Source organism: Oryza sativa, chromosome 7, assembly GCF_034140825.1.
Source record: "Oryza sativa Japonica Group chromosome 7, ASM3414082v1".
Taxonomy (NCBI): domain Eukaryota; kingdom Viridiplantae; phylum Streptophyta; class Magnoliopsida; order Poales; family Poaceae; genus Oryza; species Oryza sativa.
In genome coordinates, this window is record NC_089041.1 from 15004873 (window position 1) to 15023214 (window position 18342).

Here is an 18342-nt window from a genome sequence, read left to right on the forward strand (position 1 = left end):
GATTGGCAAAGATGTTCTCTAGCATGAAAGAAGTAGGCCGAAAGGTGATTGATAAACAAAAACATGCTCTGCATCGCTCAAGGAAGACCCCTGATTGTAATTGCCCCGCAACAGTCACCTTGTCATTAAGTAAGCAAGATGACCTAGGTAAAAGTGTTTCTATGAAGGCAAAGAGTGAAATCTTCAACTCGGTATCAGATGCTACACGGAGTGAAAAGTGCAAGCACCGGTTACCAGGCAATGCCATGTCTTGGGAGATGATCCAATGGGAAAGAACACATCAAGGCTAAAGGTGTAAAGGAATACGTTGAATGCTAACTGAGGACAACCTGAAGATAATAATGGGAAGTAAACTGAATGTAAAGAAAGTGAATCCGAGTTGCTTGTTCGTGGGAGCTATTCCCAGTTATGAACCAAGTGATATGTTCGAAGATAGTCTACAGAGGTCAGATTAAAATCACATCTAACAACGAAGCTTCAAATTTGGCCGGATAACGATCAGACAATAAGAAGTCCAGCAGTAAAGCCATTTGGGAAGACGTCAAAGCATGTCAAGTGGGATAAGTTGGTTCTGTTGAGAAACATAATTCAAAGGCAAAGTTATCGACCCTTGCATCAAATAGCAGAAATAGCTAGCACCCGGAGACCAGGAAAGCTAATATGAGGCAGTTGGTGGCAAGTTAGAAGTAAATGACAAGCATGATATTCTTATGATGACAAACATGGTATCCTAGTAATGACAAGCTAGTGTTGACGCATGACATGAAGTGGTAACTTGTATGAGGTTGACTCCAAGGATATGAGTTATAAGAAGTTCTGGAACTGAAGCCCCATCTTCCAATGCCGCAGCCCAATCGAAGTCAGCTAGAGGTACAACCAGGGAAAAGTCAGGTGAAGAGAAGATTCCATCTATAACAGGAGATCGAGCCAAGCAGTCCAGAGTGGAGAAGTTTTGCTAGGCAAGTTTGTATTAGAAGACGCGACGAAAGAAGTAAGACAAGAAGAGAAGACTGCCCAACCTATCTTCTTGCTAGCCTCCTCGAATCTCGGGGACGAGATTCTTGTAAGGGGGGTGGATTTGTCACGTCCTGATAAATTCATCCCGAAATAAAAATCATTTTCTAAAAGGAATAATAGAATTAATTAAAATTCGAAAAGAAGTTGACAAACACTAAAATACGTACAAGAAAAATTCAAATGTGGCCCGGAGAATTTTTGTTAAATTCTCCTTGGTCTAAAAGGAGCCCTCAAATTTTAGTGGAATTTTCAGAGCACAAATAATAATTATTAAGAAATAAACAAAGTTAAAATGATTTTATAAAAAGAAAAACTCTAAAAAGTCCTTTTTCCCCCCTCTCCCCCTCTTGGGCCGGTTCGGCCCATCTCTCTCCCTCTCTCTCCTCTTCCCCGCGGCCCAATCGGCCTCCTCCCCGCGCGCGCGCCGCTGACGGGCGGGCCCGCCCGCCACCCTCGCTGACGGGTGGGGCCCACCCGTCATCCCCTTCCTCCCGCCGCTCCCGCCGCCTCGCCCGTGCCCTAACGCCGCCGCCGCCGCGAATCCCGCCGCCTCCCGCCGTCCGCGCGCGCAATAAAGTGGGGGGAAATATTCCCCGTGATTCCCTCCCTCTTTTCCCCCATTTTTCCCTCTCTCTCTCCCTCGGATTCGTTCGGAAACTTTCCCCCTAACCTCGCCGGCGCATCAATGGCGGCCGGATCTTCCGCGGCCGTTTCCCCCTCATCCGACCGCTCTCTTCCCCTCCCAACCCTATATAAACACTCCCCGTGCCTCCCTCCACCGTTTCCGCCAATCGCCGCTCTCTCTCTCCGCCGGAATCGAGCTCACGCCGTCGCTCTCTCTCTCCGCCGTCGCCACCGAGCTCCGGTCCGCCGCCGTCGTCGCCCCGGACCATCTCCCGCTTCGGCGCCGTCTCCTTCGGCTTCGCCGCGTCCTCGCCGACCTCGTCCACCTCTCCGTTTCGGTCGCCGATCGCCGGAACGCCGCCGTCCCCGTCTACCCGAGCCGCGCCGCCGCCTTCCTCCGCTCCGGTCTCCGTTCCCGTCGTCGCCGTCGACCCGGGGTGAGCCGTGGACCGCCGATTCGCTTCCCCCTTCCCTCCCCTCTCTCGGGCGCTGCTCCGCCGCGCCGGAGGTCGCCGGCGAAGACCATCGGGGCGCGGGTGCGCCGCCTCCCGTCGGCTGTGCCGGCGTGGCCGCCTTCGGGCGCTTCCCGCGGCTGCCATGTGGGGCCCGGCCGTCAGCCGCCCGCGCCCTCGGGTGCGGCTGACGCATGGGACCCACGGCGCCGGCCGGTGTGAGCCGGGTGCACCCGGTCCACCGTGGACCGTGAGGCTGCCGCGTGGGCCCCACTCCTATGGACCCGGTCCGCGCGCCCCTCCCCTCGGCTGACGCAATAAATCCATTTTAAATTAAAATTTAAATGAAGAAATTCGCAAATATTCATTTAAAGAGCATATAAACTTCAAATGGCCATAACTTGGCCATTTGAACTCGGAATTGGGCCGTTCAAGTCTCTAATTTTTCCATAAGAAGTCAAGAACCCATTTTTGTGCTTTGTTTCTGCTTGTTATATGGAGTTTATTAGAGTAAAAGCCTTTTCTTTTCCGTTGGTCGTGTAGACGCTGCAGCTTCGGAAGATCCGCTCTTCGTGGAGGTTGAAGCCGACGTTTGGGAAAGCGAGCAAGGCAAGTCACATCACCCTTGAGCATATTGAATCCCAGTTTATAAAATTATTTTGATTTAAATTAATGCATTATCGCTTTATTTAAATTCCCGCGTTATCACTGTTTTATTTAGCCATGCCTATTTACCTTTGTTAAGACATTATTATTGCTATTGTTATTATTACCTTGTTCACCCTAGAATAAACAAAACCCCAACTAGTGGACACTCTACTCATGGTACCACTAGCATGATTTTAGGTAGATGCTTCGCTATTTTAATTAGGTAACTTTAGGTGGTTTTTCAACTCTAGACTTTGGGAATATTCATATCACCTGGACACTTTGGAATTGTTGGTTTATTGTGGAATTGGCTTCACACCGCTCCTTCTATTCAAAATCCCCAAAATGGTTTTAGGCTGGGCTCGGGGTGCATGGTTTTGATAGTAGCACCTCGGCCATATAAGGACCGGTCTTCGGGCCTCTGTTGCAAAGCACTACCGTACTTCCACATGTCTAGTGGGTAAGGCTTAGTTTGTGGCTCAGTCTGGTTATAAACAAAAGTACACGGATGGAGATGGACGAAGTCGGGGGTCGATGGACATCTCTAGGACAAATGAAGGCTACACGAGCTGCGGCCCGGTAGTCGAGATGTCATGGCACAGGGCTGGTGTCCTGCTGCTAGGGGCTCAATCCTGCCTACCTGTCCCGGAGGTTCCGGCCGTAGGTGGGGTTGGGTCGGTACTCTTGTCTATGGCTAGGATGGGTTGGAAACTATGTCACGTCTTCTGTCCGTATACCGTGGTGGTATGTGGCACGTGGTTACACGTGAGGAAGATGTGTCTTGTGGGTAAAGATGTACACCTCTGATCAGAGTATAATCTATTCGAATAGCCGCGCCCTCGGTTATGGGCAAGCCGAGCAATGTACCCAAGTTAGTGTTTTAATTCTTAAAATTTGCTCAATAACTAAAATGTCGAATGGTTGGCCTGGGTTGGCTTGGGACGAGCTGGGACCCAGGGTCGGGTTGCCAGTTCGGTCTGAATCATCGTAGGCCTTGGGTTAAGGCAGGTTCGTGAGGGTTCACGGCCTTGATTAATAATACTGTGTAGCTTTAGGATCGTCTTTTTAAAATGGCTTTGGGCAACTAAGTGACTTTTAAATGCTGTTTTCTGCAAAACTTAACCCCTATATCATTACCCCTTGTACCCCCTTGCATTAATCGTGCATCCGCCGGTGTGGCTTGCTGAGTACTGTGGTTGTACTCATTCTTGCTCTATCTTTCTCCCCCCCCCCTTCAGTAAGAGAAGCTTTGGAGAAGAAGTCTTAGGTGGAGTCTTGGCTTATACCCCAGTTGAGCGCCTGTGAAGATGGAGCCGTAGGCCCGCTAGTCCGCTGCTGTTTATTTTTGATTGTCAGGCCTTAAGTGCCTTTTTAATAATGTAAATATTATCGATATAATAAAGATGTGTCTTTTATATCATGTTTGTATGGTGTACCCCGGCTTTTCCTGGGACGGGGATTAATACACTAGCGTTCGGGAAAATGCAATTTTCTCGGTCGCGACAGTTTCATAGAAAATGGTTTATTCATTTATTGAGTCACATTCTCAAATTCATTGCATTGGTTTGTTCGTACAAGTCATGTTACAATAACAGTGTGTCTTGGAACATACGTCATTTAATTGTCTCCTTTGTTATCAATAGTTTTTCTACAACTTCTTGAATTTTTGGATGGCTTGTTTTTTTTGCCTTGAATTTTTGGATAGTCTGATTGGTGTTCGCTATTAGAGCAGGTACAATAGCAGGTTATAAACCAGTTATAAACATATTTTAAAGAGATAAAGCAAAATAAAGAAGAACAACGGGCTACAGATCTGTAGCTAGCCGCAGCACGGACTCCAAGACGTAATGTGTGTATGACAGGTGGGACCAGATATAAATAGTATAGTAAGCAACTATTGTATAAATTGGCTATTGCATTGGCTATAGATGATTTGGAGCTAGCAGTAGGCTATACTGTTAAACTTGCTCTTAGGATGTCTTGAGCTTATGTTTGTCGTAGCATTTTTGTCTATCAAGCTTTAGGTGGTACAATTGAGCCTATTTGCCCAAGCTAGATGGATGGATGGATGGTGGTGCTTGTTGCTGCATCAAAAACCAAATTTCATCCTCAGCTCATATTTTGTTTCATTGCCAGTTAATTTGCTCCTTCTTGTTTTGCTTTATTGTGGGTGATTTGTGTATGCACAACTTTTTGCATCCTTCATGCACTTTTGCATATTCCTTATTTCATCTATTTAGGCCTTGTTTAGATCCATTTGGAATGGCAAATGGCAAAAGTTTTGGTGGTAAAAGATTTGACATTGCAAAAGTACTAGTTGGTTTTTATATGCATCTTAAAGTTTTGCCATTTTAGCACTAAAGAGAGAGAAAGAGGGAGGGTGTGGTCCCAGAGCACTTTTTTGCAAATTTTGCTACCATGGATTAGCAAATGCCAAATACCAAATTGCTAACTTTTACTATTAGTGTTTAGATCTAAAATGGCAAAAAGTGCTCCAAAATAGCATAAATAGGCCCTTAGGAATGCAGCACTTTGTAAGTTTTCATCCCTTTAGCTATACCAGTGGTCTTGTCACTTCATACTTTGTTATCTGAAACATGCCGTGGCAAATGGTCTTCTGTACTGAATAGTGTTGATGGTCCTTAAATCATAATATCTAACCGTCAATACCTGCATATAATGAATTAAAACATGGTATCCAACTGAGTGGTAGGGATTTTTACTAATCATTTTCACTAGTGTTGGTGAAATATGTGTATGCAGGTATATTGAGAAGAAAACACATCCGCCAAGCGACAAACTGCACCTCCGCGCATTCAGGACGCATTTACACGGATTTGAGGCCCCATAAGTCAATTAAACAACTCCAAATGGGCCCAACTATCATGTCAATGGGCTGAGGGCCTCAAAATTAGTGTCCACGACGAAAAACGGGCCGAACAGAGCCGTCCCGGGTTTGGCCGAACCTCCAGTTCGGCCGAACCACTTTGGTGGCCATTCATCGCCATCTTTCACATGGACAGTCCTGATTTCATCCCAATGACGGTTACAGGGTAGTTTGGTCATTTCCCATACCTGTAACCGTCATATGGAGGCAATAAATAGAGCTCCTCTCATACATTAGAATAAGGTAGAGAGTGAGGGGAAGCTCTGGAGGAGTGGCCCGAAGTTTGGCGCTCATCCGACTTCTACCTCGACGAGTGTAGCTTCCTAGAAGGAATTCGGGAGGAGTACCGGAGCTATCGGTACACTCTGCTCCGGGTTCAGAGAACTTCTTGTATAAAGTAAGCATTCGTGTTCCTTTCTTATGTTATTTAATTACTTTGTTTAAGTAAGATAGATCTTTGCGGGTTCATTGTTTGGTATTTATACTAAGTGCTCTAGTACTAGGACTCCGGATAGAGAAGGAAGTTCCTGCGTAAGTATTAGAGTAGTAATTAATAACTTAGGCGTGGTGTCTAAGTTAGAGATTACCTTTATTTGTTGTGTATCCTACGGATTTGTCAGAGGTAGACGGCAGGTGATGACAGCCCTGAATCCCGTCATAGCAATCCTCCACGTTCGGGTACATCATAGAGCTATAACCGGAACCACGCTGGCAGACCAGTAGGGGCCGATGCCCAAAGCAACAGATAGGAAATTACCTTTCTTAGCGTAGATAATTAAAACACATAGAAAGTCCTCTCTAGCCTGCCTACCATTAGTTGTTGTCCTTGGATAGTCTTAGCCTTAGATAGATTTCACACATTCCCTGAGTTCGATATCCTTTTGGAGTCACCCGAAGGTGAAGTGCTACAGCGGTATTCCATGCGCTTGCGGATTTATCTGTGGTCGTAAAAAATATCAACAAGCATTTCTGGCGCCGTTGCCGGAGAACGGTTGCTAATTTATCCGAGTCTAGGTCATCCTCATATCTTTATTTTTATTTCTTCTTCTTTTATTTTTTTCCTTGTTGGAGCAACCAACAATTCAAAACATCTCTGCTCCTCGGGCTGATCTTTGTGAGCCATCGTGTTCTTCAAAACCAATACTTTCGAATGGCTACGAAATCAGTCCTGGCTTTATAGCCATGGTTCGAGAGAAAACCTTCTCTGGTAGTACCGGTGAAAACCCATACCTCCATCTTCGGGACTTTGAGTTAGTGTGTTCGTGTGTATCCATCGTAGGCATGACACATGAAACTCTTAAGTGGAAATTGTTTCCTTTTTCTCTTAGAGATGAAGCGAAGCAATGGTACACTTTGTCTGTCAAGAAATTTCACGGTGAATGGGAGGAGCTTAAGTGCAATTTCTGCCTTACTTTCTTTCCATTAACCTGTGTAATCAATCTTCGATTAGACATCCTCTCTTTCTGACAGAACGAGAAGGAATCTCTCGGTGCAGCCTGGGCCAGGTTCTTACTGTTAACTCAGTCTGGCCCAGACCTATCCTTACCCGACCATGTGTTGTTACAACATTTTTGGTACGGGTTAGACAAGGAGTCTGCCAAAAATCTCGATATTTCCGCCGGAGGATCGTTCGCACACAAAACAACCACCGAAGGAAGAGAACTCTTAGATCTGATCTTAGAGAACGATTCTTTCGGCCGAAGTGAAGCTGTCCCGGAGGTCGAGATTATCCATGAGGAATCTCTACATGTGGAGTCGGAACCCGACTCAACTGCCGACTCCTCATCCCAGTCGCAGGAGCCGGAGGAAGAAGAAATTCATCCTCCGAAAATTCCATTCCAATTCGAGGAAGATCTTTTCGAAGATTATGGGAACACCTCGAATTATTCCTGCGAGAAGAGATCACTGACCAAGGTCAATTCTAATGAACCTCTCGATAAAGCTATGCTTAAAGAGACGATGAAGAAATTGACCACCATCATGAGTAATGAATGGTTGAGGGAAGGTGAGCTCTCATCTGAATCAATTCAGATCCGATGCCCCTCCTTAAGCATTACGTGTCTCATTGGAGGTAATTTGGTCCGTGCTCTGGATAATCCCTCTGCTGGTGCCAATATTATATCTGCAACCTTTGCATTCGATTGTTTAGGGGACAGACAGTTGGAACCAACCGTCAAAACCTTCCGGATTTCCACAAACTCTACTACTGAAGGTTTAGGGATTATCTCTGGAGTGCCCACACGGCACAACAACGTTGAGGTCATCTTAGATTTCCATGTGTTCGACATCTCTGATTTCGACATACTCATAGGCCATCCCATAGAGAAACTCTTAGATGTGCCCGAAACCGGTATCCTCAACCTGAAAATAGGAAGAATTGCCACCTCCGTCCCTGTGTTTCAATCAACCAATTCTTTGACGGAGCCTCTTCCTATTCCTGAGCCAATTGAGGAAGTGATGGCCGTTTCTCCATTCGAGACCCCAGAGTCTATTTTCGATGAATCCATCGAAGAATTCAATGAAGGGGAGGATGAAACTAGAGCAACGATGGATCTGCTAAAAACGGATCTGCCATCCCGAGCCCCAATTGAGCTAAAGCCCTTACCTTCAGGCCTACGCTATGCATTTCTGAATGGCGATGTGGAGTCTCCTGTCATTATAAGTGACAAACTCTCTAAGGAGGAGACAGCCCGACTTATCGCTGTTTTAGAAAAGCATCGTGCTGTTTTTGGCTATTCCCTCCAAGACTTAAAAGGTATTAGTCCGACCCTCTGCACTCATCGCATTCCCTTAGACCCGTCTTGCACTCCATCCAGGAAACCTCAAAGGAGGTTAAATAATGCGATGAGGAAGGTCATCAAAAAGGAAGTCTTGAAACTCCTTCATGCCGGGATTATCTTTCCTGTGCCATATAGCTGGGTTAGCCCTGTCTAAGTAGTGCCTAAGAAGGGAGGCATGACGGTCGTTGAAAACTCAAACAACGAGTTGATCCCACAACGAACCGTAACGGAATGGAGGATGTGTATTGACTATAGGAAACTCAACAAGGCTATCTACTAAGAAGGATCACTTTCCGCTGACCTTTCATTGATGAAATGCTTGAGCGGCTAGCGAACCATTCCTTCTTTTGTTTCCTTGATGGATATTCTGGTTATCACCAAATCCCCATCCATCCCGATGATCAAAGTAAGACCACGTTCACGTACCCATACGGAACACATGTATATCGAAGAATGTCGTTCGGGTTGTGCAATGCACCCGCGTCATTTCAAAGATGCATGATGTCTATTTTCTCTGACATGATTGAGGATATCGTGGAAGTCTTCATGGATGATTTTTCAGTCTATGGTAAAACTTTCAATCAATGTCTGGAGAACTTAGACAAGGTCTTACAAAGATGTTAGGAAAAGGACTTGGTACTTAATTGGGAAAAGTGCAACTTCATGATTCGTGAAGGAATAGTCCTGGGACATAAAATCTCCGAAAGGGGTGTTGAGGTGGACAGAGCAAAAATCAAAGTAATTCGACAGCTTCCACCTCCTATCAATGTCAAAGGAGTCCATAGCTTCTTGGGTCATGCAGGGTTCTACAGGCGCTTCATAAAAGATTTCTCCAAAATTGCTAGACCCCTAACAGTCGTGCTAGCTAAGGATGTTCTGTTTGACTTTAATGATGAGTGTATGAAGTCCTTTAAAATCCTTAAGGAATCACTCATCTCAGCACCAATCATCCAACCCCCTGATTAGTCGCTGCCGTTTGAAATCATGTGCGATGCAAGTGATTTTGCTGTGGGAGCTGTCCTTGGGAAAACTAAGGATAGAAAACACCATACTATCGTATATGCTAGTAAAGCGTTGACTGGAGCTCAGCTTAATTATTCCACAACTGAAAAAGAGCTCCTAGCTGTAGTGTTTGCCATTGATAAGTTCGGATCTTATTTAGTGGGAACTAAGGTAATTGTTTACACTGATAATGCTGCACTAAAATGCCTGCTCACTAAAAAAGATGCAAAACCTCAGCTGATTAGGTGGATTCTTTTACTCCAAGAATTTGACATTGAAATTAAAGATAAAAAGGGAGTAGAGAATTCTGTTGCAGATCATTTGTCGTGAATGCAAATCACTAACATGCAGGAGCGATCGATAAATGACTATCTGCGAGACGACATGCTGTTGAAAGTCGCAGACTCTGATCCGTGGAATGCAACCATTGTCAACTTCATGGTTGCGGGGGCATATACCACCGGGAGAAAATAAGAAGAGGTTGATCTACGAGAGCCATAGGCACTTGTGGGATGCACCTTACCTGTATAGAGTCTGTTCAGACGGTCTACTACGAAGATGCGTTCCGGTAGATGAAGGCATGAAAATCATTGAGAAGTGTCTTGTTGCCTCATATGGAGGTCACTATGGAGCATTTAGGACTCACGCAAAGATTTGGCAGAGTGGATTCTTTTGGCCATCAATGTATGATGACACAAAAGAATTCATCTAAAGATTCACAAGTTGCCAGAAGCATGGAGGGATCACTGCTCGGGATGCGATGCCACTAACATGCAACCTTCAAGTCAAGCTATTTGATGTATGGGGCATCGACTTCGTGGGACCTTTCCCAAAATCCTATGACTGCAAGTATATCCTGGTGGCCGTTGACTATGTGTCGAAGTGGGTATAGGCAATGCCATGCAGAGCTGCAGACGCTAAGCACGCCTGCCGGATGTTCCATGAGATTATCTTCCCTTGTTTTGGAACTCCGCGGATGGTGATAAGTTACGGAGGGTCTCATTTCATCGATAAGACCTTCCGAAACTTTTTGCAAGAACTTGGGGCTCAGCACAACATCGCCACTCCGTATCATCCCCAGACTAGTGGACAGGCAGAAACGAGCAACAAACAAATCAAGAATATTATGTAGAAAACTGTCAACGAGATGGGGAAGGCATGGAAGAACAAACTACCCGATGCACTTTGGGCATATAGGACTGCTTATAAGATGCCCATCGGTATGTCACCATACCAACTTGTCTACGGGAAGACTTGTCACCTTCCAGTAGAGTTGGAACACAGGGCGCACTGGGCTATCCAGACATGGAACAAGGATTTAAAGGGAGCTGGACAGTACAAGAAGATGCAGCCCTCTGAGCTGGAAGAATGGAGGGACAAGGCCTACCACAATGCCAAGATATATAAGGACAGAACCAAAAGATGGCATGATAAACGAATCAATCACAAGGAGTTCAAAGCAGGGGACAAGGTGCTGCTGTTCAACTCACGGGTGAAGCTTTTCAGACATGGAAAACTTCGAAGTAAATGGATGGGTCCATATACCGTCGTCAACGCTTCATCACATGGAGCCGTCACGCTGCGCGACAACGAAGGTAACATCTTCAATGTAAATGGCCATCGTTAAAAGTTTTCCTTGATCCGTTAGAAGTTGATCGTGACTTAGATGTTGTGAATCTAGTGTCTTTTAGCTTCTACCCAGAGTCTTTAGGTCCCCCTTGATCCGTTAGTTTTCAATGCCACGAGTCCTTTGGCCCCCCGTCTAATTATCTTAGGTCTAGATATCTTGATAAAAAAAAGAATAAAATAAAGTTGGCTCCTTGGTCTTCGAACCAAGTGAGTCATTTTTGCTTCACTTTTGTCTTTCGTTTTCTTTTTTGTCCAATAAAGCCTCCTAGATACGAAGACAAGTGTGGAGGTGATCTTGCACGTCAACGCCATAACCAAAGCAAGATCACCCCAGAAGTGATGAGCCATGACAAACGACACAAGGAAAATTGTTGCAGTCAGAACCAATGAGGAGTCAGCCAAAACCCCAAAACCCCAGTTCAGCTGAACCTCCTTTACCATGAATCGCCCTCTGTTTTATACAGAGCGCAAGTTTGCACAATTTTTCTTTGGACATCCATTTTATCTTGAGTTCAATTTGATCGTCAATTCTAAAATATCAAAGATAATTAAACTCAAGCTAGGGATGGTACAATTAGAATCCATGATCTCCCTAAAAATAATATGCATGCCTTTTATTCTTTGCTCATTATTTGTTGCTTGTGGTGACATATTCAATAGGGACCCCATGCTATCTAGATAATTGATGAATGTGATATAGTTTGATGATAGAAATCTTGCTCTTCATGTTGTACACTTGGGAATTTTATAAAAAAAAACATATAACGATGCTAAACTCCTCATTGATATTTTTATTCCCACTAGAGCCATAGGTTTATCATTCATGATTAGCTTGCTACATACGCTGCTTGTCATTTCATTGAGCTTTGTCAAGTTTTGTGACCATAGTGAAACGCTTTTCATACTTTCGTGGTCAAGAACACACATACACTCCACATACAACCACCTATGCTTGACTTCTACACTGGAAGTTAGCATCTCCCATTTGTCATTCATTTCATCTATCAAATAAATACTCAATGTTATTTATGCCTCTTCCTCCAAAGTTCTTTCAAAAAAAAAGAAAGAAAGAGAGAGGCATGGCTATGCAAAAAGAAAAGAGAAAAAAATGCTCATACAAATATGGAGCATGATGGTGAAAAAAAAAAGAAAAAAAAGATAGCCATGCACTCTCCCAAATTTCAAAAGAAAAAATAAATGGAGGAGGAGGTATACAAAAGGAGTTATCTTTATTTTTCCTTTTTCCACCCACAAATTCACCATACACATACACATGCATATTCTTGACCAGAAAGTATGTCTTGTATTTCCGTGAATCCATTATTTGACTTTGCAATATATGTCATGCAAGTAATGCTCTGCTCTTTTCCATACCCTGAGCTCCACATTAGCCTGATTAGATGGTAGGAAAAGAAAAGGCGCAATCATATGCCTTTGTGAGGAATCATACACCTTGAGTGATCGAGAGAATCAATTGAGGAGAAAAGCAAAGTTATAGTTTTGTGTTACTTGAAAAAAAAACCCAAGTTGTTCTTCATGAAAAGTTAGGGTGACTTGAGTCAAGATTGTTCCATTTCTCAATTGCTCAGGATCGCATGGTAGACACTACAAAGACCCAGAAGTACAGGTATGGCTTTGAATAATTTGTTTGCATGATTATTAATAAGGAAGTCATAACTTTGTTGTAGAGTCCATAGCCTTCACTCGAGACGAGCAAAGGTTAAGTGTGGGGGTGTTGTTGATGGTCCTTAAATCATCATATCTGATTGTCAATACTTGCATATAATGAAATAAAACATGGTATCCAACTGAGTGGTAGGGATTTTTACTAATCATTTTCACTAGTGTTGGTGAAATATGTGTATGCAGGTATATTGAGAAGAAAACACATCCGCCAAGCGACAAACTGCACCTCCGCGCATTCAGGACACATTTACACGGATTTGAGACCCCATAAGTCAATTAAACAACTCCAAATGGACCCAACTATCATGCCAATGGGCTGAGGGCCTCAAAATTAGTGTCCACGACGAAAAACGGGCCGAACGGAGCCGTCCTGGGTTCGGCCGAACCTCCAGTTCGGCTGAACCACTTTGGTGGCCGTTCATCGCCATCTTTCACATGGACGGTCCTGATTTCATCCCAATGACGGTTGCAGGGTAGTTTGGTCGTTTCCCTTACCTGTAACTGTCATATGGAGGCTATAAATAGAGCTCCTCTCATTCATTCACAACACACAACTTTGAGCTAGATTACAAGAGGCTCTATTGTATCTTTTGTACATTAGAATAAGGTAGAGAGTGAGGGGAAGCTTTGGAGAAGTGCCCCGAAGTTTGGCGCTCATCCGACTTCTACCTCGACGAGTGTAGCTTCCTAGGAGGAATTCAAGAGAAGTACCGGAGCTATCGGTACACTTTGCTCCGGGTTTGGAGAACTTCTTCTATAAAGTAAGCATTCGTGTTCCTTTCTTATGTTATTTAATTACTTTGTTTAAGTAAGATAGATTTCCATCTTTGCGGGTTCATTGTTTGGTATTTATACTAAGTGCTCTAGTACTAGGACTCCGGATAGAGAAGGAAGTTCCTGCGCAAGTATTAGAGTAGTAATTAATAACTTAGACGTGGTTTCTAGGTTAGATATTACATTTGTTTGTTGTGTATACTACGGATTTGTCAGAGGTAGACGGCAGGTGGTGACAGCCCTGAATCCCGTCCTAGCAATCCTCCACGTTCGAGCTATAGCCGGAACCACACTGGCAGACCAGTAGGGGTCGGTGCTCGAAGCAACAGATAGGGAATTACCTTGCTTAGCGTAGATAATTAGAACACATAGAAAGTCCTCTCTAGCCTGCCTACCATTAGTTGTTGTCCTTGGATAGTCTTAGTATTAGATAGATTTCACACGTTCCCTGAGTTCGATATCCTTTTGGGGTCACCCGAAAGTGAAGCACTACAACGGTATTCCGTGTGTTTGCGGATTTATCTATGGTAGTAAGAAATACCAACAAATAGTGGCCCGAATGTTTCAATCAAAATGTTTCGGAGGAGATGGGTTCTGCGTTACTTTTTTTTTTCCGTATCTTTTCACCTCCTCGGTGATTCTTTTTATATACACTTGCGACGTTTCGGCTTCCCCTGTTCGTGACGCTTCGCGTGGACCATGGACCGTTGGCCCAATCTGGAGCATTCGACCATTGACCAGATTTGTTTTGGGACTAGCTATTAGGCTGTCGACAGTTTTTGAGGCCCAAAGCAGTCAAATTTTTGCACCTCACGATCTGCAATCAATGGGTCATAGGAAACGGGTCTGGACTAGCTGAAAGCACAGAACCAACGTTTAAAGTGCGCGGGCCCGTTAAGAAACACTGAACAGGCCAATCTTTTAAATAAAAAACAAAACAGACCTACAAAACAAAAGACCCATCCCAAAAACTAGACTACTCAGACTTTTATTACTAAGCCCATGAAGAGAACAAAACACAGGCCCAGATAGAGATCAACTTGCATATCAAGAAAGAAAAAGCTCCGGCATCACACAACCAAAAAAAGATTCGAAACAAGAAGCATATCTAAAAGAACTCAAGAACATAGTCGAAAGGAGATGGAGGAAAATCCAAGAAATGAACCAACATTTGCTCCTCCAGGTTGGATTTCTCACATACTTTTAGATGGACAGAAAAATGCTAATTCAGGTTTCATCTACCATGTACGCTTAGAAAACAGTCCAATAATTAATCTTGCAAATTATAAAATATGAACGACATAAACTCCCAAAAAAAGCAGTTACAAAGCTACCTGGGTAACAAAACTAACCCTAGCTAGCAACTAGCCGATGTCCGGTATTTTTAATGCTCTTGCATCATACAAAACACTCTTGTAACTGTTTCATGTAACTGGATAACTGGATTATCACACTCTGATGCTTTTGCTTCTTTTTTACACAATGATACATGCACCACTAAAAAATCATCTTTCAACACAATGCCTAAAAGCTGCATACAACTTAAGCAAACAAGATGAAAAAAGACTAGTGACATAAGAGCTCATGCTCAATTCCAATGCATGCCCTGTAACTTCCATGTAACTGCCCTATAACTTCCATGTAACTACCCTGTAACTGCTATGTAACTACCCTGTAACTGGTATGTAACTACGTTGTAACTGCCATGTAACTACCTTGTAACTGCCTTGTAACTAGGGTGTAAATGTTATATAACTAGATTATAAACTGAGCTAATTTTGCAGGGGCAGGAAATATGACACTCTATGGGCACACCATGTTGTATGATGAGCACCAAATGGTGTCAGATTCTACAAGGATTGTGAGTCACATGGCATATTTTTGGAAAAATATCTACACAAACTGAGCAAATTGAGCAGAAGTGCAGAACACATGCAGGGAATTGGGTTTAATTTAACTAAACAACTCAGAACATACTGGGACATACATCTCTGAAATGAAATGCTTCAAATGCAGAAGAATTCAGACACAAATAGGGAGTTGGGCAATTAATCAACCAAACAACAGGCAGTATACTAGGAAAAGTTGCAACGAATGCAGCATTCAGATAAAGTTGAACTAATGTTTTCCCTTCACTATTCAAATCACACCAGAATCCAAGCAAATTGCAACCCCAAACTTGCACAGTTGAATCTGATACAAATTCATGAACAGGAAAACATCGAGCACTGAAATGCTGCAAAACCTGCAACCAGATCTCTTGGACTAGAATCCCACCATTCCAATTAACCAAACGGTCAAGAACATACTGCTAGATCTGTCCATGCATCACTCAAACGAAAAATGCTTGAAACACATAACTACATAAGTCACATAACATACTAGGGGGGATCAACCCAAATGCATATCTGAAACTTTTCTGAACAAATGCTTCAGATGCAACACGCAGAACATACATACTAGGGATCAATCCAAATGGTATGTATGTAAACTATGCAAATATGTACTGTGCAGATCTGCAATAAAACAAATTAGCACGATACAGTAGACCACCAGATCTAGTAAACATAACTAAGCAAGAGCACACATATATCACGGTTCGCCATGAAGAGAAAGCATTAGTGTCTCCATCCCAAATCCACGACTATACATGCGGGATGAAATCAACGAATCAAACCCCCTAAAAATCTAGCAGAAGAACAACCACCAAACCTAAAACAATTTATATGGCAGACACCATGCGGGATCTAAACACAACATCTAAAATGCCCCAAAAAATGAAACCAAATCGAGAAATGAAGCGAAAAAATCACCTGGAAATTTTAGAAGAGAGCAAGGTAAAAGCAGATCAGCTACGAGCACAATGGACACGAGCGGATGAAGAGAAGCACGCAAGCAAGAAAAACCACCGGCACCGAGAGGTTCTCCGCCGGCGGCGAGAAAATCGCCGAGACCGGGTCTTCGCCGGCGTCGAGAAAATCGCCGAGAGCGGGGTCTCCGCCTCAGCCTCCGCTTGGGTCTCCTCCCCAACGAGAAATTTCTGGAAAAGAACAGAACTGACGCGGCATTATACTGTTTGAAAATTGGGAACAGCGCCAAACGGGCAGACAAAGTTGATTTGGATCCAATAACGAAACATCCCAGCACGAATCTTGGAGCCGGATCAAACAGCCAACAAATCGACAGTGTTTAGCGCTGAAAACTGTCGACAGATAAGTAGCAAAACCGTTTGTTTTTCACTCACCTTAACTTTGCATCTGACGGCAGCGATTCAATTCCTGGTGCATTCAACAGACAGTTTTAATCTGATGACGTGACGCAATCTGGTGTTGGAAAACTTATTTTTTCACTACTTTAGATTCTGAACTGTTCATGTTGGCAATTGTTTTTTCTTTTCTTCAGTATACTTATTAGGGTTGTCAACAGGCAACCCACAGTCCCACACAACAGTTAGGGGATGAATGGTAGAGATGATGATCCAGTAGTATTTTATTGTGATAAAGCATGTTATTGTCTTATTCACAACTAGCATGTTGGCCCGCGCAGATTACGCAGCTAGCAACATTATATTTTCTCTCATATATGTTTTCTCATTGTACTATTCAAATATATTAAAATAACAATATAATTTTAAATTTTGTACTAACTTTACGAAACTACTAATGTGTAATATTCATATTGTATTTTATATAAGTGTTAGTTATTAATTATTTTTCATATCAAATTTTAGTTATTTCTAAATTATATTCCTATATGGACTCTCTAGGCTCGTTTTTCAATATTTATTATTATTTTTAATTCCAAATTTTCGTTATCTATAAATTGTATTTCTATATAGATTCTAGGCTCTTCTTTCAATATTATTTATTTTTAATTCTGAATTTTTATTATTTCTAATTGTATTTTTATGTGGACTCCAAACTTATCTTTCAATATTCTTTAATTTTTAATTTCGAATTTCAGTTACTTCTAAATTGTATTCCTATATTGACTTTAGACTCTTATTCCCATGTTTTTTTTAATTTCGAATTTTAGTTATTTGTAAATTGTATTTTTATACGGACTCTAAACTCTACTTTTAATTTTATTATGTTTATTCCGAATTTTAGTTAGTTTTAAATTCCTATATGGACTCTATACTCTACTTCTATTATTCCTTATTTTTAATTCCGAATTTACATTATTTCTTAATTGTATTTCTATATGGACTCTATACTCTTCTTCTAATATTATTTATTTTTCAATTCCGATTTTCAGTTATTTATAAATTGTATTTCGATATGGCTCAAGTCCCATCTTCTAATATTCCTTATTTTTAATTCTGAATTTCAACTATTTCTAAATTGTATTTCTATATGGACTCTGTTTTTCTTTTTCTCTAATTAATATGATAATTTTTAGGCCATGAGAGCGCACGTGAAGGCTCCTTTTTCTATTTGGGTATTTATATTTTCTCCCTGCCCATTTTTCTTGTATCCAGTTAACGGCATATGTGAGAGAGGGGTCTAATAAGATTGTTCTATCTAGAAGTGACTCTCGCACATTCTGTTTGGTAGTAAGGATTACCAAGAGGAGATCTATAGAACAGGTAACTACTTGAGAGCATCTCTAACATACTCTCTAAATTAGACTCTCTAAACATCTATATGGCCAACTCTCTATCTAATTTGGCTGGTCAAACTATATGGTTACTCCAACAGACTCTATTAATCCTCTCCAAAATAACAACGGACTTACATGTCAACCTCCACTCCTCTTCTTCCTCTCTTTCCCCTTCTTCCTTCTCTTTCCTTCTTTTCCCCTTTCCTTCCTTCCCATCATCGAGCACACATGGCGCCACCAA

The 18342-nt window shown here is 42.7% G+C and overlaps 1 pseudogene; it reads left to right on the forward strand.

Annotated features, from left to right (window-relative positions):
- The window catches only part of LOC107278154 (E3 SUMO-protein ligase SIZ2-like), a 40467-nt pseudogene that overhangs the window by 19855 nt on the left and 2270 nt on the right, over window positions 1-18342 (forward strand).